This window comes from Argiope bruennichi, chromosome X2 (genome assembly GCF_947563725.1).
Source record: "Argiope bruennichi chromosome X2, qqArgBrue1.1, whole genome shotgun sequence".
Taxonomy (NCBI): Eukaryota; Metazoa; Arthropoda; class Arachnida; order Araneae; family Araneidae; genus Argiope; species Argiope bruennichi.
Window position 1 is genome coordinate 114,473,232 of NC_079163.1, and position 20,477 is coordinate 114,493,708.

A 20,477-nucleotide genomic window follows, 5' to 3' on the forward strand; every position below is an offset into this window, starting at 1 on the left:
CTTAATTTAAATTCCAGCTACCTACCAAGAGCGTTTTAAGTCCCTTTTTAAAAACTTCATTTCAAACGTTAAGTGCCAGGCCGTTAACTAGAACAACCGATAATAATCGCTATGTTTCTGATACCTTTGAAATCAGTGACTGATAAAACACTATCGTAGGAGTTATGCAAAAAAATCAACAAAAGTTTGACATATAAAGTATTAATTGCTTAAGAAGGTGGAACACAAATTTTCTTCGAAAATGTAAGGTCATGTCATGTGTAAGGACTGCAGTAATACGATTCTATTTGTTGAGGGATAGATTATATAAGAGGTCAAGAGCCCAGGTGGTGGAACAAGGAACATACACATTACACGTTTCAACAAAGATTGGTTCCGTTTCGCCCTATTGATAATGAAAGGGAAGATAGAATAAGAAGAATGCCTACAAGCACTGTTACTATGAAATAGTCCAGAAAATCCAATTGTGTGTGTGTTTTTGTTGTTTTTGTTCGATTTAAAAAAAAAATCAAAATATTTTATAAGGAAAACCGAATATGAAAATTTAAATAAATAAACAAAAGAAAATTTATAAAGGTGATAAGAAGTCAAACGCGCACACTGTTTACTTTTTCTTTTTTAATTTCATAAAAATTTGTTTGTTCGTTTCGTTTCTTTCTTTCTTTTTCTTTCTTTTTTTTAACATAGCGTAACTCGCCTTGAAAATATTAGTTGAATTTAATGAGAATTATATAAATCTGTATTATACTCTACGTTACAAAAACTAAAGTACTAAAGTTCTCCTTTAAAAAAAAAAAAAATATTTATCTCTATCACTAACATTTCGTTATCCAAATGAAATTAAAAGGTCTCGCATCAAAATATTCTTACATATAAGAATACAAATAATAAGAACAAAAAAGAATTTAGACAATTCAGAATGATACCAAACATTCAAATGTTCACATTAATAATCACCCTTTCATGCAGCCTTGAACTCTGTGGAGCTTAGTTAAAAGTAATTCAGCATTAGTATAAAAGAAAGGAATACAACAGCTAGACTATGTAAACAGGCTCAAATGGATACAAATTCATATCAACACAGTATCACATTTTCATGAAAAACAATATTAAAAGTCGTACGCAGCATAAAGATAAGATAGCAAGTACGTCGCCATATCAATAGAGCATTTTTGAAGAATATAAAGTAAGTGTTCAGAGGGACTTGCCATTCGAAGCGATACATGCTTCGTGTTTCTTCTTTCTTGTGTTTCTTCTTCATCTTTGTGTTTGCCACCCGACGTTTTATTGCAAAAGTTTTTGGTCCTGATGTGTACGATTATCCAAGAAATTTGTCGACGAAATTCCAAGGCATCATGTATAATAGTATATGCAATAAATTTTTAACGTTATCCGTCATAAAACTTTCTTGGTACACTCGGCTTTAAAATAAAAAAAAAAAAAATAAAGCTTTTATTTTGTAGAATTTAAGTGCTAAAATCTTGTAATGAAAACTCAATCAAAATTTTCCAGTTCCACTTTACAGAATGGAAAAGTTTCACTGATACGTATATAGTAATGCGCTTCTTTCGAAATCAAAAATCAGCAAAGATTTTAGAAATGATATCAATCTCTAATCACTTATATTCTTTCTCGTGAATTCACTATATAAATATATGCGCACATAAAAATTAAATAGATTCCCGCAACAAGTTATTCTTGAACTAATAACAGCTTTATTTCTCCAAAGAAAAATAACTTTTTGATGAAATAACATAATACACACCATTATGTTACATAGACATATCTGAAAGCAAACTGTCAGAAACGTGTTCAAGTTGGCTATTACGAAATGCGTACAAGAATGTGGAGTATTTCTGTGAAAGATAAATCATTAGCAAAAGCATTACCATCCGAGAACAGCGGATGATAGCAAAATAATTAGCCGATATCAGCCATGTTTCCTATTAAAGGCAACTTTGTGTTGTGGAAAACGAAATCACGTGGGGGAGTAGCGAATGCAAAGCAGCACGCCTAGAGGAAGAGGACACTTGCTCTTCAGGAGATAATTCAACAAGTTCCTCCTTAGATGGAGGAAATAATTAAACTGCAGTTGGAAAACGATTCTCTTATGGCAAGCACGGCATGAACTGTGGCGTGCTGATATGCAAGCAATGCAGCAGCATCATTAGCGCAGACAATTGAGTAGAAAAGATGCATGAAAGGAAGGAACAATTATATTTAAGAATAAATTCAGGAATATTTGCGATGAAGAGGTCGTTGATGCTCTCGGCCAAAATGCAACCGAAATCTTAAATAGGAAAGAATATTCTCTCACTGAAATTTGGCCTATCTAAGAAGCAACAAAAATTAGTTGCCTGATTGTGGACAAATTATCAGTGCAATTAAACAAAATCATAGGAAAGAAAATCATACAAAATATTTCATTAAAAATTGTGGACCAGGTCGCTTTATTTCTATATGATGCAATTTTTATTACAATTATTAATTTGTTTATAAAATTACAAATAAATAAGCTATCCCGCGAGCAACTAACGGTAAGACAGGCATTCCTTAGCTTAAATTCTCACAATACAACTGCGAAAAGATGCTCAGCTTAAAACACAAAAAGCGCGTCCTACTCCAGCTGAGGGCATTTTCGACAAAAGAAACTTCGTACCATGAAAATAAGACGCAGCCACCAAGTTCTATGCGCATATCTGTGTGTTTCTTTTCGGAAAGGATAAATCATATCACGCCATGTGCAAAGATATCTAAATATATTTTATATTCATAAACAGATCACATTAAAAATTAAAACGTTCTACAAGACCATGAACATCAATTCGCTCTTAAAACAATCTGTTAATTTTTGGTTATATGTAAAGATTAGAAGAATGTACATGAAATAAAATTTATTCAAAATATTAATCAAATCTATAATTTTTAAATTAAATTATAAATTTCCAGGATAGTAAATATAATCTCTTTCCTGGCTTTTACTTTGATACAGCTTATCTCAACTACACAATTATTTCTACACAATTTACAAATGAAATTATTCAAAATATGCATTGAGAACTAGAGTCAGCCAAACCACAATTTGGGTTCCGAGTTCATATTTCTGTAAGAAGAGTTATGCATCATACTGAAATGGAAAATTGTTTACTATCAAAATCAGAGACCAAAATTTATCAAAACTATTATACTAAATAGCAGCAGTTGGAAAATAGTTTGCCATCAACTCTCATAAAATATTATACTTAGCATAGAGCAGTGAAAATTGTACGTTGATCCATTCTGGTTTTCAACGTCTCGAATGGAACTTTTACTAAATAATTTCTATAATAACTAACATAATGTCGATACTAAATACGACTTTAGGTATAAACAAACTTCATTTATTGGAAATAATATAAATAATCAAACTAAAACTATTTAATCAATATATTTCGATTATTGTTTTTATAATTAAAACTCACACTCCTTTGGAAAAGTTACTCTCATTACCAAAAATTAAAAGGAAAATTTTGAAGTTTTTTTTATTACATGTTTGAGAATTATAATATACATTTATTTTGTAAATTTTTTATTTATGCAGATTTAGATCAACAAAAAACATTTTCGAACAAAAAAAATATACAAGAAAAGTGTTTCAAATGAACCCTCAACTGCACGATTTATTTTTCATTCATTTCATATATAAATAAGAGCATGGAACTCAAGAAGATAATAAAATAATTAAGTTCGAGAAAAAATTCCTAAATTAAAATTTCTTTTAAAAACTTCTCTTCAAATAGGCAATCTCTTCAGGCAAATGATTCTATTAATAAATTATTTTATCCTTTAAAATTGATGAGGGGAAGCAAAAATGATATGCACGTTAATATAAATGCAGTAATACAAATAATATAAATGCAGAGCAAATGATCATTTCCTTGTCACAAGGCCACTAGTTCATATAAGATAAAATAGCAAAACTCTTACTCCATTGTCTCAATCAATATCTGGAGAACAATTAAATAAAATAAAATTTATATTAACATCCACAAAATAATTTACATTCAAAAAAAGTCACCGGGAATAAATAATCTAACATTCATCAATCGTTTTTTCATATCTATTATTGATAAGAAAATGGTACACAATTGATATACACTCACAGCGTCATTGTAGAATAACTCCGTGGGCAATTCTTTTTATTTGTGAACTGAAACCTGATTTAGAAGCAAGGCATTGCATATAAACCATTGTCATAGACTAAATAGATCAAACCCGAGACGCGCGGTTGAATAAAGAAGGCAGAAAAAAAGAAAGGGGGGGAAAAAAAGGGTAAAATATGCCCATAGAAATTGCTGAAGAAGCAAGTTTATATGCATCTGGATTTTCCAAGCAGATGGTTAGAAATAGAAGCGCATAAAAACTCTGATTATATACATATTATATCAAATAAATAGTATATATCAAATGGAAGCCGAATAGATGAAATCAGAAAGGATATTGCAAATACTTAATGAAGTATATGCCATATATACATTGCGCAAATTACAAACATTTACAATGGTATAAAAAAAAGACAAAAATACAAAAGGAAACATTACAAAGGAAAAAGAATATGTTAACTTACAAAAAATATTTTTAAAACATACAAAGTTACAGGGTCTAGAAAAAGAGAGAAAGCCTTCTGCAATATTTATACACATATACAATCTAAAAATTATCGAGGATTAATTTGCCAGTAGCCAAAAATAATAATAATAATGCAAAATTAAATATCAATCCAATATTTTCTTTCATAAGTGCAGCGAAAAGCTACGCACAAGCTACAAAGACTAGATAAACTTAATGTCTTTTAATTCTAAGAACTAAACTATGAAAAGAGTCACCAAAAATCATAAATACCGTGATGCAGTTACACAAGGAAATAATGTTATTTGTATAATAAAACAAAAAGAGGGTTAAATAAATTTTTAAAAATACAAGCACACAATAAAGTTGTAAGGGATTTTATGATCGTCTTTAAATACAAAGAGGAAAATGCTAAGTCTATCTAACAGTTACAAAATGCTTTAAGAAAGAAAATTTTTCAGTAAGAATTCAAGATGCAAAAGGATAAAAGACTACGAGGAGTCACATCAGCGGTTAAAGATGTAGGCATTCTATGCGTTTGTCAGTTACAAAAAAAAAAAAAAAAAAGTTTTAGAAAATTTAATAATTTGAGTTTTAAATATATAGTCTCATTACACAAAGTCCAATCGTTTATTTTTCATTTCATTTAAAAATGCAATTTATTTCTAAATGTATTCGAATCATATTCAGGAATATTTAATAGAGCAAGCATACTGAAAAAGCAAAATTAAATTCAACATAATATTCCCAATATTAACGTAATTCAAAAATTGGAAAATTAGGTGTTAAATGACCAAAACAATACGATCAAATATATCTTAATGCCGTTGAGGTTACGTATGTATATACGCATGTATGTAATCACATGCAGATGCGAGGCCAGAGAGAAGAAACTTTTGAAATTTCGATTTAATTCACCACGGGAATCATAATTTGTAAAAGAGCAGAGGCGATGAAAAACAGACGTCAGTTCACATCGCAATATAAGAGATGTTGGTTCATATCACAATACATTTTCCCTTCAGTGATTTTACTTTAAAATTCTGATAGGGATTTCTTTACCACATGCCGATTTAAGCAAGGAAATCTTAGGCATCTTTGAAAAGTATGAGTGAATGCTACAGATTTTTATTCCTTCGTTCCTGGTGCGAGAACCACTGAATCAGCAGTTTTATTAAGCGTGTGTTAGAATTAATAAAATAAAAAAGTGGGAACTGGATCAGGAAATGAGAGAACATTTTAGAATAAAATTAACATGGGCTAAATTAAAATAAAATTTGGAAAATTAATTAGGATTTAAATTAGATTAAGAAATACCATCACATGTATATATGTGTGTTACACATCTCCTCTTTAAAAAATTTTCCAAATTCAACAAACTTCTGCACATTTATTATTTATTATATACCATAATTATATATGACAGGAGAAAGAATACAATCTATTTTTCAAAGTACAAAATTAATTTAATATTCAATTAATTAAAAATTAACAAAAATTTTGTCTTTTTTACAATCTAAACTACACTATCACAATTTTTAAAAATTTCTCTTTTATTATAACACGTTTTAATCACTACTTCACACAAAAGACATTTTATTAGTTTAAAACATGCTTAAAAACAAATTTAAGTTAATCGATCTAACAAAGGCACAACTTTTCTTTGCTTTTACATTTGTGATCAAAAATTGCAATTCTAATACAACAAATATTAATATCTTATGTCTGCGGTTTATAAAAACTATCTAGTTCAACTGAAAACTACTTTTAATTAAAAGCAGGCGATAATAAAGATTTTAGCTAATAAAGAGTTTTGTATAATATTTTTTTACAAAAGAAGTTTTTATGATATTATACATGAAATGGTTTTAATCCCGAACAACAGTTTATATATAAAAAAAACAACCCCTATATCAAAATAACAGCACGAATTTTAATTCTTTTTTTTTTTTTTTGCCACTAGTCTTAAATTAATGGGTTAATTAAAATGTTATATTAAACAAGCCTTTCCAGAATTTAAGATTAAAATTTCCGATTTTAAATAGTTCAAATTTTTGCGTACATTTCTGCGATTTACAGATAAGATCAAATTTGCCAGAGCAATAAGAAGGGGAGAGAAACAAGGAAAGAAAAAAAAAAAAACACAATTACAGAGTCGAAACGCAAAGTTTATCATCGGACAAAAAGCTTCGCTGCGAAAGTCAGCCAAGTAAGCATAAATGAAATGGATCTGGTACAACAAGAGATAAAAGCTTTTGAGATCAGGAAAAAGAAATTTGCATACATGTCAAGTGGAGGGAATGAAAATCGGGAGTCGGATTCCCTCCCCTCCTCTGCCAAAAGCAAAGGGGCAAGAAATCGGCGGGGAAAAAAAATAATACAACATCCTTCCATACCTGAAGGCAGAGGAAGGGGGGAAGGACATGGTTGCAGTTGAAATAGAAATCTCCCCGAGGCCGCAACGCACCAGGGAAGCTGAGGAGGTTCGTTTTCTTTGCACGCAGAAAGAGGAATGATGCGAAAATGCTTCCGCCATGAGAGTTTTTTTTTTAACCCTAAGCAGCAGTTTTTCATAGCAAAAAGTAAAAACATCTTTTTACTCATTTTACATTCCCTGGAAAACAGAAAATTTGACTGTTTTTTAGACGTATATATATCTTTGCCCTTACTCACATATAAACTAGGTGTTGGATGACTGACTGCTTCGAGCCTCGTATCTTCAATTTCGCAGAAAATACACCTCTTTTTTACAAGAAAAATCAATTACAGAGTCACCGTCTATAATATACGGTGTTAACGCTGTGGGAAGTATCCAGTTTTTCGCTACACTGCTCTAAAATCTAGTTACGCATCAATCGTTTCCAAGTTGAATCCGTTCACAATTTCATAAAAATTATTTTTTTTACACAAAAAAATTAATTTTTTCCATTTGCGAAAATTTCAAGACGAAATTTTAATGCGAAAAACCAACTGCTTTTGAAATAATATTTTAGAAAAACTGAATTGAATGACATGAAGCTCTAAGAAAATCCACAATGTTTCCGCGAAATGAAATATACAGAAAATTACTTAATAAATTTCCGGGAAATTAAAAAAAAAATCACTAGAACCATCAAATTCAGTTTAAAAATGATTTCCTCTAATACATACGTGAAAAACAACTTTTTTCAGAATCAATTCAAAATTTTATTCCGAATTAATTCATTTTTTTTCATTCAAAATACAGCTTCCAACTAAATATATTTCATAAAGAACTTACGAGAAATTCATTATTTCATTTACATCAAAAATTTTTATAAAGATTTTTTTTTTATTTAAATCAATATTTTAAAATATAAGAGTCTCGAATAACTAAGCTTTTATAAATTTTTTTTCATCTAAAGCTCGATTTTAAATGAATCTGCTTTCTTTTATGTCATTTGTTAATTCCATCAAAATATTATTATAAATGACAAAATAAACCATATTTGAGAGTCAAATTTAAATTCTGTCAAGCTTTAAAGTGTTAGCCTCTCCACCTATACCCCCATGCATTGAAAGTCTAATCTCTTCTCTGCCACCAACCTATACATGAAGCGAAATCGACGAATAATTTATTTGTTTATTTATTTATTTTTGCTTATAGTTTGAATGAACTACAAAACTACTTATCTGGAAAGATTGTTATTAATTGTTATAAAAATTTAGAAATCCTTAGATAGCAATTCTTGAAACGGAAAATTTTATCGCTTATATTATATCAAAATGTCGGAAGCAAAAATCCCACACTTTTTAATATATCCGACATTTTGATATAACAAGCGCAACTATTGACATATGGCATTATATCTCGATTTATAAAACTTGAATATTACCAGCTGATCACTTATCACGATTTGAGAGTAAACATAACTATTATATACAATTACATTAACGTCAATAAAAAAAGATGGTAAATTTAACATACGATATTTTGATATAACAGTAACGATATGTAAATCTGAACTTCAAATATCTAATATAGCAATATTCTAAGGCCAATCTAAAAAAACAGTTCCGATACAAACAGCACCAAACATATTGTGATATTTATCTTAAATATGAAGCTTTTTAACTTTAACTTAAGAATTCTATTTCTAAAAGAAGCTTTACATGCGAGAAAAAAAAATGGCTTCAGGTGTCAAAAGTTTTTTCCCCCCTCTCTCTCTCTCCTCAACTCAATGATCTCGTTTCACTTTTGACTGGAGAGGAAATGAAAAGGGGGCGCAATCTAGAGAAGCCCTAATGTGACACCCGACTGTCGAGCAAACCTTTCATGCAATGAAGACAAGCCACTGAACTTCAGAACGACGTCAGATGTTATTTCCAGGAACAAAGCTAAGCGCGAAACATGTAAAAGCACTCCGTTTCGCTGCTAAAGACGGAAATGTGGGACTTTCGCTCACATTTAGGCGTCAGATGCCAGGATGGCGCTGTCCAATTCTTTCTGACACGAGTCAAGTTCCCCAGTGAGTTGCTATACTACTGCGACCGCCCGCCTTGGTCAAGGCCTTCTGAAAGTGAAATTATCTCTCGGGGAAACATCTTCCATTAAAGGCTCTACGATTTAGCCCTGTTTTGCTCACGTTATTGTTGTCGTTTTAATCATAAAATCAATCTATGTATATATGTGAAACGCTTATGTGGACGCAAAATCAGGGCGAATTTGATAATCGACATTTAGCAAACAGTTCATAAGTATGGATTGTTTACAGGCTAGCCTTTCACACAAGGCTTTTTTTTTTATTTGATAATACGAAAAAAAATTAAGTTAAGTGAATTATGGTGAGCAATTTCAATTTTAAATTGAAATCGTCTAAAACGAATAATTAGGGCAAATGAAAGAGTTAAAAAGTAATTCGTTAGAAGATCCAGTCGAATTCTTGAACTTCAGGAGCATCACCAATTTCCGTCGCCAATTAATATTGTAACTTAGTTAACCACTCAGAATGTTCTATCATTATTGCTCAAGTATAATTTAAAATAATATGATAAAAATAATATGGTTACTTTTTTTGACAAGATGTAGTTCATCAAAATTGATTGATATGACTAAATTAGCCATATTAATACTCGTCGTTTTCGGAGATTATTTACGTCGACCCATTTTGATGAAATGTAACGTAACAAGAAAGGAGAAAAGAAGTAAGTTCTGTTTTGATATTTTAAACATCTTCGAACTGTATATTTTTATTTTTTAATATAATTTTTCAATCAGAAGGTAGTTTCGACGACAGTGAAGAGACTTTCAATTTTTTGACATCGTTTTATTTCATCCCGGACAGGCATATAATATAGTATACAAGCAGGAGCGACGAGCGCGCACGCAAACACACACTATGGGTTAATAATAAAACTCTCATTGCAAGTAAGCACACACACACACACTATGGGTTAATAAAAAAAACTCTCATTGCAAGAAAGCACACACACAACACAGAGCGAAAAGAAGAAAATTGAAGGCAAACTGAACATTTATCCCTGATTTTATGTAACATGAGATTTCTGACACGTGTGGATTCTGATTGGAATTTCTCCCACGTGTCGACCTTGACACGAGAAACAGAGGGGGTCTCTTCACTCGGCACGTGCGAACCGCTGACGCAATTATTTTTACAAAGTTTCAGTTGAATTAATTAGAAAGAAAAAGTGGAAGAATCAGGAAATACGAGAATATTTCAGAATGACTTTGACATGGGCTGATTTAGGCTAAAAATTTAGGAAATTAATTAGGATGTAATTAAATTTTAAAATATCATTATATATATGCTACCAGGAAATGCTATGAAAATAATTTAACTTTACTTTTAATAATGAATGCATTCATAATTTCTTATTGCAAGCAGAATTGCATAACTGTGTGAAGTGAAGTAAGTGAAGCGAGCTGGCATCATGTAGTGATTCCAAAAAAAATCACAGTCTAATTCTTGGGGGTTGGTGAGCGGAGAGAGCAGTAGCTATAACCCTCTAGTTTGTTTTTATATGCATGCATTGGATATGAGCCAAGTTTTAACAGTTGTATTTTTCTTCTTTTCAAGACGATTTCCCTACTTAACGTTCATTATGTCAAATGCATGCATATATGTTAAAAGTGTTATTTTAAAAATTTAGTTTTCTTACACACATTAATATATTATATTATATATATATATATATATATATATATATATATATATATATATATATATATATATATATATATATATATATATATATATATATATATATTCTTTTCGACTTCCTTCTCAGAAACTTCCACGCATATAGATATTGCATATGCTATATTAAAATGTATGTCAAATTTTCAAAAACATTTTAAAGGTGCAAAACACTTACATAGATTTAACTACATTTTCTCTCAAAGCGCGATACATGTTTTATGTAGTCATAAAATGTCAAAAACCGTCAATGATTCATCTTATATTCACAGATTTTGTTATATGTAGTTCTTTACAAACGAAAATTTGATATAACGGTGATGATATAACGAATCTTTCATCAAATATCAAAAAACGTTAAAAAATGGCTATTTTTATAAATTTTCCAAAATTTTGATATGATTCTTTACAAAAAATCCATAACCTAACAGTTTCAAATTTCTCTTCAAGGTAATACAAACTTCTTAAAAAAAAAAAAACGCATGAAGTAATAACTGCATTTTTTTTTTTTTTTTTTAATTTAAGTAGTAACTAACATTCTAAAAAAAAAAAATGTGAAACTTTGAAGTTTAATCCAGCATTTGTACAGTTATATAATGATTATTCCAAATAGTAAATTTAATTTAAATACATGAAATTATGCTGATTCAAAATTCCATCTACGCTAAAATCTTATTATTATTATTTATTTATTTATTTTTATTCATATTACGGCAAAATTGCTTTTCCAAGACTTATTCAAAGTCACCCTTACTAGATACACCGTCTTAGCAAACATACGTTTACAGATGCTTTCTATTATTTTACGAAATACTTACATAACATATTTAAGCTCAACAGAATATGCGAGGACACTGACTTCAATAAAAAAAAAGTAGAAAAAATTATTCGTAATCTTCGTAAATGCGGTAACTGAATAAACATCCAGTCATTGCAAAACCCCGCTCTGTTCCAAATTAAGAAAGACTCAAAACTTATGCCGCCTTCCCTCTCCCCAGTTCCAATTTTTATTCTTTGGTCTCGGCATCACCTGCTTAACCCGAATATATCTTTGGCATCATTGATCCGTTGCCAGATTGTAGCCCGGCCAAAAGAAGAAGCAAAAAACCCTTTTTGTTTTGTTTCTGACACAAATGAAACGCTTCGGGCGCACCAGGGCGCAATCGCGAAGTCTATCCAAAAAAACCAGCTACTTCTTCTCTGAAACAATGGTCATTACCGGTCCAGCTGGAAGTGTCCCTCAGAATACTTTCTATGAAAATAAAAGAAAATATCTCATATGCACTTCGCTCATAATCATTTTGGATAATTCAGACAAATCTGAAGTCAGCCAAGAAAGGCTAGTATCGAATCAAAGTAGAGTTTCTTAAACAATCAGTGATCTTTGATACAAATGTGGAATCACACAGGACATTAACAATACAGTTAAAAGTCTTATTTTCTTATCCGACTTCTTTCAGATTCTACAATACTTGCTAGCGAAAATAAATAAAAGCATCATCTTGACTTCAAGCATTTCATTCAAAATTTTTGATCAATATTAATTTTTTTTAAATTTTATCAATGAATAATGTTTCATTTTAATATTTTTCCTATTTGGGCTCATTAAAAACTTTTTTCCAACGAGAGGGGAGCAGAGAAAGGAGCGAGGAAAAACATTTATAAAGCCCTGTCCTAAGAGATAGAGTCATGTGATTCAACACCACTACGTGTATTTCCTATATCGGGCAATGCTAAAGCTCAAGAAATGATACAATTGACTAAATGCTTTTTTTTTTTTCCCCTATACGAAGGCATGAACAGAAATGACGCATTGAGACACACAAAGAAATAAGCATGAAAGGAAAGAGAAATCATTTATCTACAACAACGTTAAAAAGAACTTCTTCGCAGTATTTTTTCATTTTACATAACGCAGAGACTGTTTGAACAATTTTATGGTGTTTACAGAGCTATTTAAACGCGAGTGAGTCTATGTTTTTAAACGTTAAGTTAAGTAACTTTTATTCTTAACAATCTTTTTACATCGTTACTTCCATGATAATAATGCCTTTTGTAGAATCGAAGAGATATTGTGCCCCATTGCTCTTAAACAGTTTAATAAAATCTAGATCTGTTATAGGTATTAGAATAAAAACAAACAGTTACTGAGACTACGCAGAGCGACTGCTGAGCATGAAGATAAAAAATGCGAAATAACGCAAAAAACGAAAAACTTTAATTATTGCGGCATTTCCATGAGATACTAAAACAGCAGACATGGAAATTATTGAGGATTGTGGCTTTAAAAAATAGAAAGTAGGGGAGTAGCAATTAAAGCACAAAAAGTAGTAAAAATATCAAAGAAATGTGTAGCACTCGATGTTTCCATAATCATTATTACGATATCTCGTAAAAAATAATACAAGATGAAAAATTAATTCTGGCCAAACATTTCTTTAAATCGCATTGTTGGTTATACGATGCGTTTGATCAAGAAAGGTTTTACAATATTACACTAATTATGATCGATAACAGAGAAAGACTAAAAATTTTCAATGCAAAAGACATTTCATACCAAATGAGGCAGAAAGAGATCACAAGTGACTTCGATGCGTTTCCAATAATGATTTTTCGATTCCCAACAGAGAGGACATATAATGGTGCATTCTCAGTATTTCACAGAAAATTCCAACACCAGGATTTTTAGAGCAAAAAGAAGTTCCCAGTCGACAGAAAACAAACTATGATACAGCCACCAATCAAGGGACCGATATTAAACATGCACCATACGTAAGTTAGTACTATCTAAATGATAGAATCTCCCCACATTTACAGCTGTAAAAGCAAATCACCGAGAATGAATGCACAGTCGCATAAACAACAAAGAGAAACCCTACTACTCGCTACCACAAAAGCTATGATCCTGCTGTTTGTTTCCCAACCATAAAACTCTAGTCGGTCGACTGACTACTCTCAGAAATTGCAATCACAATCAATGGAGGCGCAAATAATAATGGAAGCAATTTGGCAAGAGACAGGCGTACCCATCCTAACAAGTCAATTACCTTCATGGCCTTTGATTCGGCTGACCGAAAGAAACCCCGAATCGACATGCTAACATGTTTCGTTCAAACAAATTGATACTCTTTCGTTAAACAGCTATGGATAAAATTTATCTAGAATGAAACTGGAAAATAAAGTTGATGTACTACACCTTGCCTTACTGTCTTTATATACAGGATATTTTCAAAAAAGCGTGCAGAAATGTGAAAAACTCGAATTTAAATAGAAAACAATTTAAATATCCCCTTAAATAGTTTTACAATATGGTGCATTTTGTGTTTGATCCACCGTACAATGAACAGAGAATCAAACAGCTTCTTGCTTCTAACAATGTAATTATGCAGTTCTAGCTTGTTCTCATTCACATACAAATGAATAGACACACCATTAATCTGGTAAAAATTTTATACGGAGATCAACATTCAAGTAGTAAAACCATTCGCCGAATTTCAATGATTCTTCCAAAATCGAAAAAGGTCAATACTTCTGGAGTAGAAACCATATAACCAAATCCTAATTTCTTATCTAGTACCAATTACAAGTCATCGTATTAGGCAGAAAATGGTTAATAATAATTAAAAAATCTTTTTTTATTGATTCAACTAGATTTAAAAAGTGAAAAATCACCAAATTCTTGGCGAATTTTTAGACGATTACAATACTTTCTTTCTGTATATTGTCATTGTTATATTAAAATTTCTTTCCGTCAAAAAAACATACACAACAAAACTACGAAATTTTGATGTAACATATGAAACTACTAGTAATATAAGACATTTGGTAACAATATACAATTTGTGAGCACAGGTAATAAAGTAAAGTATTTTGCACCAACAAATTGCTCGGTAAATTTGACATACAGCATCTCGATATAACAGTAAAAAAAAGTAAAAATGCACCAATAAAAATTATTTTTTGATAAAATTTATCGCAGTCTTTTGAAGTAATGTATTTACTTAAAGCATCTGGAAAAAGAAACAAACTTTTAACATACCATGGATAAAAAATAAATTATTTCAAAAACACAAATATCTCGGAAACACTCATCTTACATAAACCTTGCATCTGAAATTATTGTGAGCGACGTAGCTATCTCTATGTTTTTAATACATTCTCTATATCGTCCTAACCAACATAAATTCAAAAAAAATAATTAAACAAACACTCTTTTATGCACAAAAAATTATCTCTACCGTAAGGAGGAGAAAATCTTTATTACAGTACCGTTTTTAATTGATTTACTTGAAACCTCGAAAACGAAAAACAAAAATCATTCATAGAATGATGAGATATATTTTCTTTATTATTAAGTGGTCGGGGGGGGGGGTAATTTTCGATTTCCCCCCAGTATTTTTGGGAATATACTCAAAAGCAATCTTAAACCAGCGGAAAGGGTCACCTCGGATATTCTCTTAATAATTGATTTTCTCGTATATTCTCTTAATAAGTCTATTTGGCACAGGTGAACAATAGTAACGAAAGCGTCTACAAGCGACATTTGGAATGACTTTTTCTGACGATTAATCGCTAAGAAGCGGTTAATAGACAAGTATCAGAAAACTGGTACTTGGAAGATCTTTTTCTGAAACCAAAATTTAACACACATGAATTTACATACTAAACTATATATATATATATATATATATATATATATATATATATATATATATATATTGGTCATTGCACTAAGAATTATCGCATTTATATTCTGTGAACTTATAGACCGATAGATAATCAACATTTTGACGGATATAGTTCAAAATTCGACACATACGTACACTTCAGATGTTAAATCCTTGCATCAAATGTTATCCATCTAGCTCTAACTTCGTTTTGTAGTTATCAACTTATATTTGAGAACGGATTTCATTCAAGATCTAATAGAAATCTACAAATTTGCGTTATCGTGTTCACAGAAAACATGATTTTTTTTTTTTTTTTTGACTTGGAGGGTGGTCTGGAATGAGAAAAATCATTAAAATCTCGAATACGAATTTTTTGACAATTACAATACTTTGTATCTTTCGTATACGAGAAAGTAAAAAAATGAATCCTCTTTCGATTTCTTCGGGTTATAAAGTTGCTATCACCTAACTTCTTTCTCAATGTTTGCTTTTAGTAGGTCAACAGCTAAGCAAAGAAAACTCAGTCACACATTTAAAAGCTCTTACATAGAATAAAGAATTCTGTAAACTTTCAAACATTTCCGGAAAGTATCTAGAATATTTGCAAAGAAGAAAAGAAAGAGGAAAAGTTTCACGAAAATGGGTGACTCATATTCACAGAATGAGTCACAGAAGCTGTTGAATTTTTACGCGTTACCGAACAGGACGGACATACCCGAATGGACAATGAGTATATCAGAGAGATATTAACTAATTTAAAAAAAATGTCTAAAGAAACTCGATTTAGAGAAGTTAAGAAGCTAAGTCAGAGGTTTATTGTCTTCAAGTTTTAAATTGACTAAGCTTAGGCTGAAAGTGGATTTTCAAAATAATGTAAGTTATTTCTAGAAAGCAATGGTCTAGTTGTTTCAGACGAATTAAATTCAAAACCTATTCAAATAAGACGACTCTCGGATTAAAGATAATTTACAAAATTAGTTGGCCTTCGATTATGTAACATTTATTTCTGAGAAATCATTTTTAATCGTTCCGCAATTCCCACTTACAGAAGAAATTAAATAATTACTAATAATAGAATGTACTTACTAATTAAATTACTAATGATAGAATGTTATGAATTAGTGATAAGAGACGACATTAAAATTAATCCTTTACATACCGATAAGGAATGTATTATTGGCCAACGAGAATTAGGAGTTGATGACAAATTGGCAAAATTTCCTTATTGGAATACAGGCAATTTATGCCATACTTAAAAGTCTCAAATTTCGACAAAAAAAAAAAAAAAAAAGTACAGAATTAGAAAGAAAAAAAAAAAGGTGGGAGATTCCGTTTTTGAAAACCTACTTTTTGACTAACATCGAACAAATGTGGTGGCCGATATATTAATAATTACTAGTATACTGGCCATCAAATTAATAATTACTACTTCAAGGAAGGTGGATAATTAACCCTTTGCATTCGGATGTTGCCCCTCACTCACCATTCAAGACGGTGCATCATTTTGACGTTTTATTTATTTTTCAATTTTGATTGTTAAAAACGCCTGCAGAATGATAAAAAGATGTAGATTAATTTTTCGGGGAAATTCAACTTAAAACAATTATATATATTTATTTTTCGAAACAATAAACAAATCCTTGTATTAGGTGAATAATTATATTACTTTTCCCGAGTATAAAGGGTTAATCTGCTAAGAGCAAATATTAAATTCAACGTTGTTAGAATGCATGTTATCTAATAATTACTGCATACATAATGAAATGAACTCTATATATAATTAAAATAAGAAAAACAATTGTTTAAATTATGTAAGTAAATAACTATGAAATTTCGTTATCTCGAAAACTGACTGTCCATAATTTGTGAAAAGGTAAGGAAATGTCCCTTTTCACCTCTGTTTAGTTAATAAAAATGAAGTGAATCCGTTTGTCTCATGCATAGCTAAAATTCGCTTGCGATTCTTTTATTCCATGCGAAGAGGGTGAGAAGAAACTGAGAAATGTGAAGTTTCCATTTTAGCGGCTTTTTGATCTAATGGAAATAAAATTATAATCCACAGTAAAAAACAATCCAATATAGTTTTTATTCATTAAATTTTGTAAAATATCGGACGATTAAAATGCTTTCCTTCACAGTTGTGTTTTTTATAACTTTGCAGCTATCCTTCAGTTCTATTTCTAACAAAACTGACTATTTTGTGGATATATATATAACAGACAGCGCAGTTTAAAACATTATAAAATCAAAAGATGCTGCTATTCCTGCAAATCTTTCAAAAATTCATTTATTCTTTTTTCATCTACATTTGCCGACGTTTTTTTTTATTGAAATTTCGAAATGATTATGGAATTATGAAATCACAGCTCAAATTGCGATAAATTACTGAAATTCTTTTCTTTTATTCCTTTTCACATTAATCATTAATTCTGGTAAATAAAATCATCCTATAAAAAATAACAAAAAATAACCATATTTGGCAGTACATTTTTAAACCAGCGTTCCAGCAATAAATAGCAATGAAGCAGATGAAAGATACCAAAAATTGACCGTTTGATATAATTCTCAGTTGAAAAACTGCCACTGGAAGACACAATAAATTTAATTTCCAACCATATCAGTATTTCCTTTCTTACTCTGAAGTCCAAAATAGCCCTACCAGAACAACGATATAATCCATATATCAGCATTCCAAAGAAAGTTTAAATTTGAATCGCTCGTTTTGCCAGTATAAATGATCCTCCCTTCCCTTTCCTCTTTAAATAGGGCTTGACTTATAAGATTTGCAGCTCTCAAGCATTATTTGTAACACTTCTATAAGAGCTTTCCTAGTGCATCGAAACGAAATCTTTCAACACATAAATTTTCGAACTATGTTTTCATTTCCTCCCAATAAATACTGAAAAACAAGGTAAAATTTAAACAAGAAGACGAAGTCATAATATCATTGATTGCTTCTGAGCTTCCATCGGATTCATAAACAAAAGGTTACAAGTTAATTCGACGAAAAATAATTTTTGAAGAAAAATGAAACAACTCCTTAAAAAATGTTACAGCGTTTTTATTGAGTGCAGAACATGTGAACAGAAAACGCTCTTCTTAGGAATAGAAAAATGGAGAGAAAAATTTCGCATTTCAATTTCATACTTCATTTCCTCAAAATGCTCTGAGTTGCGAAGAAGCCCTTTTTTTGCGTCTCATTTTCGAACTCACACTCATAAAAAAAAAAAAAAAAAAAAAAAAAAAAAAGGATAACATTTCGCTTTTCGTGCAGAAGAGCTTCATTCCGACCACGGGAAATAGTTTAGTCTTCTACGAATAGATCCACGATTGCGTCCCTTGAAAATACTGATTATTAAGAAGAAGCATAAAGAAAAAGAGAATCATCTTGCAAAAGAAAATTGCATAAGGTGTTTATTCGATTCTAGTACGGTGTTCAGCTCCCACTTTGGATACATGAGCAAAACTCTATCAAATATTTCAGAATGAGGAATTGGTGCAATGAACATGACAATTCTTACCTTTGCATTAGTAGTGCTTCCCTACTATAGGCGTTCCGCCGATTGAAACAGAAACCTTGGAAAACAGAAATTGGCCATACAAGTGCGTTTACAAAGTACTGAAAAGAATATATATCAAAAGGAAACCTAAGGAGCAAATGATTGACCGACGTCCAGCCGTATGCCTTACCCATGTTCACTGGTTCCAGAGAGAGAAAGAAATGTATATTTATCAGCAATTATCAAGAAAACAGCAAACAATAGCCAGCAATTACAAACAAGACAGTGTCATTATATCATTATATATAGTAAAGTTACGATTATCGGCAGATGTTAATCCCTAAATGCTGTTAAAATCTTCAATCATAAATAAATATTTTTTTAAAATAGAAGTCTTAACCCGAAAACAGTTTATTAAACCATAATTGTATATACGAGTTCTGTGCTGTAAATAAATATGACTCAAAAGCATTTTCGTGTAAATTTGCCTCCTTTATCGGCTATTTTCAGGATTAACCACAAAATTCGCTTGTCATCTGTTATCCAATTTCGTGAATAATCGAGAGTTTATTGTATATTAACTTCTATAAAATTTCAATAAACCATATATACTTTATAATTGATTTTTTTTATTATTTTGTGACAGTGAAAGTAATTTAAATTTAATCAGTAAACAATAAAAGATACGATATCAATAATCGGCAATTTTAAAAACATCTTGACAAATCTTGAGATAACACTTTTCCCAATGCATAGGAATTTTCCCTTTCGTTTGTTCTCATTTCGAAAGAACTTTTCAGCAATTCTGCTTTATTCACGAAATACGCTGCTTTATAATAAAAACAAGACAATTGACACCGAGCTCATTTAATGCCATAGAAATAACAAAGAGGCATGTTATTGATAAATATATATCTCTTTTAATGAAAGAATTTGCTTTCTTAAAAAAGAGAAAGAACATGAAAGAGATTCCGACATCAAATAAAACTATTTTAAAATATACCATTTATTTTAATATATAAAAGACCATTTGATATTTATATAAGCTTCAAAAATAAACAAAAATGTATTTAGACATAATTATTAATTAAGTTTATTTAATCTCAGAATTCTGAAATAAAAGCTCAAGCATTTAACCCATTAAACATCCTTTCCCCTGCTTTACTTTTATCATCATCATCATACTGCACAGAAGTACACAAGATGTAGCCTCAGTAGTCCACGATTCATTGCCTTCTGGTCGAAAATCAATTTTTCAGAACATAAGATAATTGCCAAATTGTCGGTGGGGAGAAAGAAATCGATATTCTCGTCCTCCTCCTGAATAGCAGACACATTATGGCGACGACTTAATTCATTCCTATGAAGGGAAATTAATTCCTGAAAATATTTACTCATGTTCATTTGTTTTAGTTCAATTATGATTGTGGGTGTGCGCGCTCGCTCTTTTTATTTATATATTTATTTGGAAGAATAATGGGGGGAAAAAGAGGGATAGTTATGAATAAAATAGATGCACTTAT

The 20,477-nt window shown here is 30.5% G+C and overlaps 1 protein-coding gene across 1 annotated transcript in view; it reads right to left on the reverse strand.

Annotated features, from left to right (window-relative positions):
* The window catches only part of LOC129960030 (MOB kinase activator 2-like), a 309,147-nt gene that overhangs the window by 208,954 nt on the left and 79,716 nt on the right, over positions 1-20,477 (reverse strand). The gene's annotated exons all lie outside the window — the stretch shown is intronic.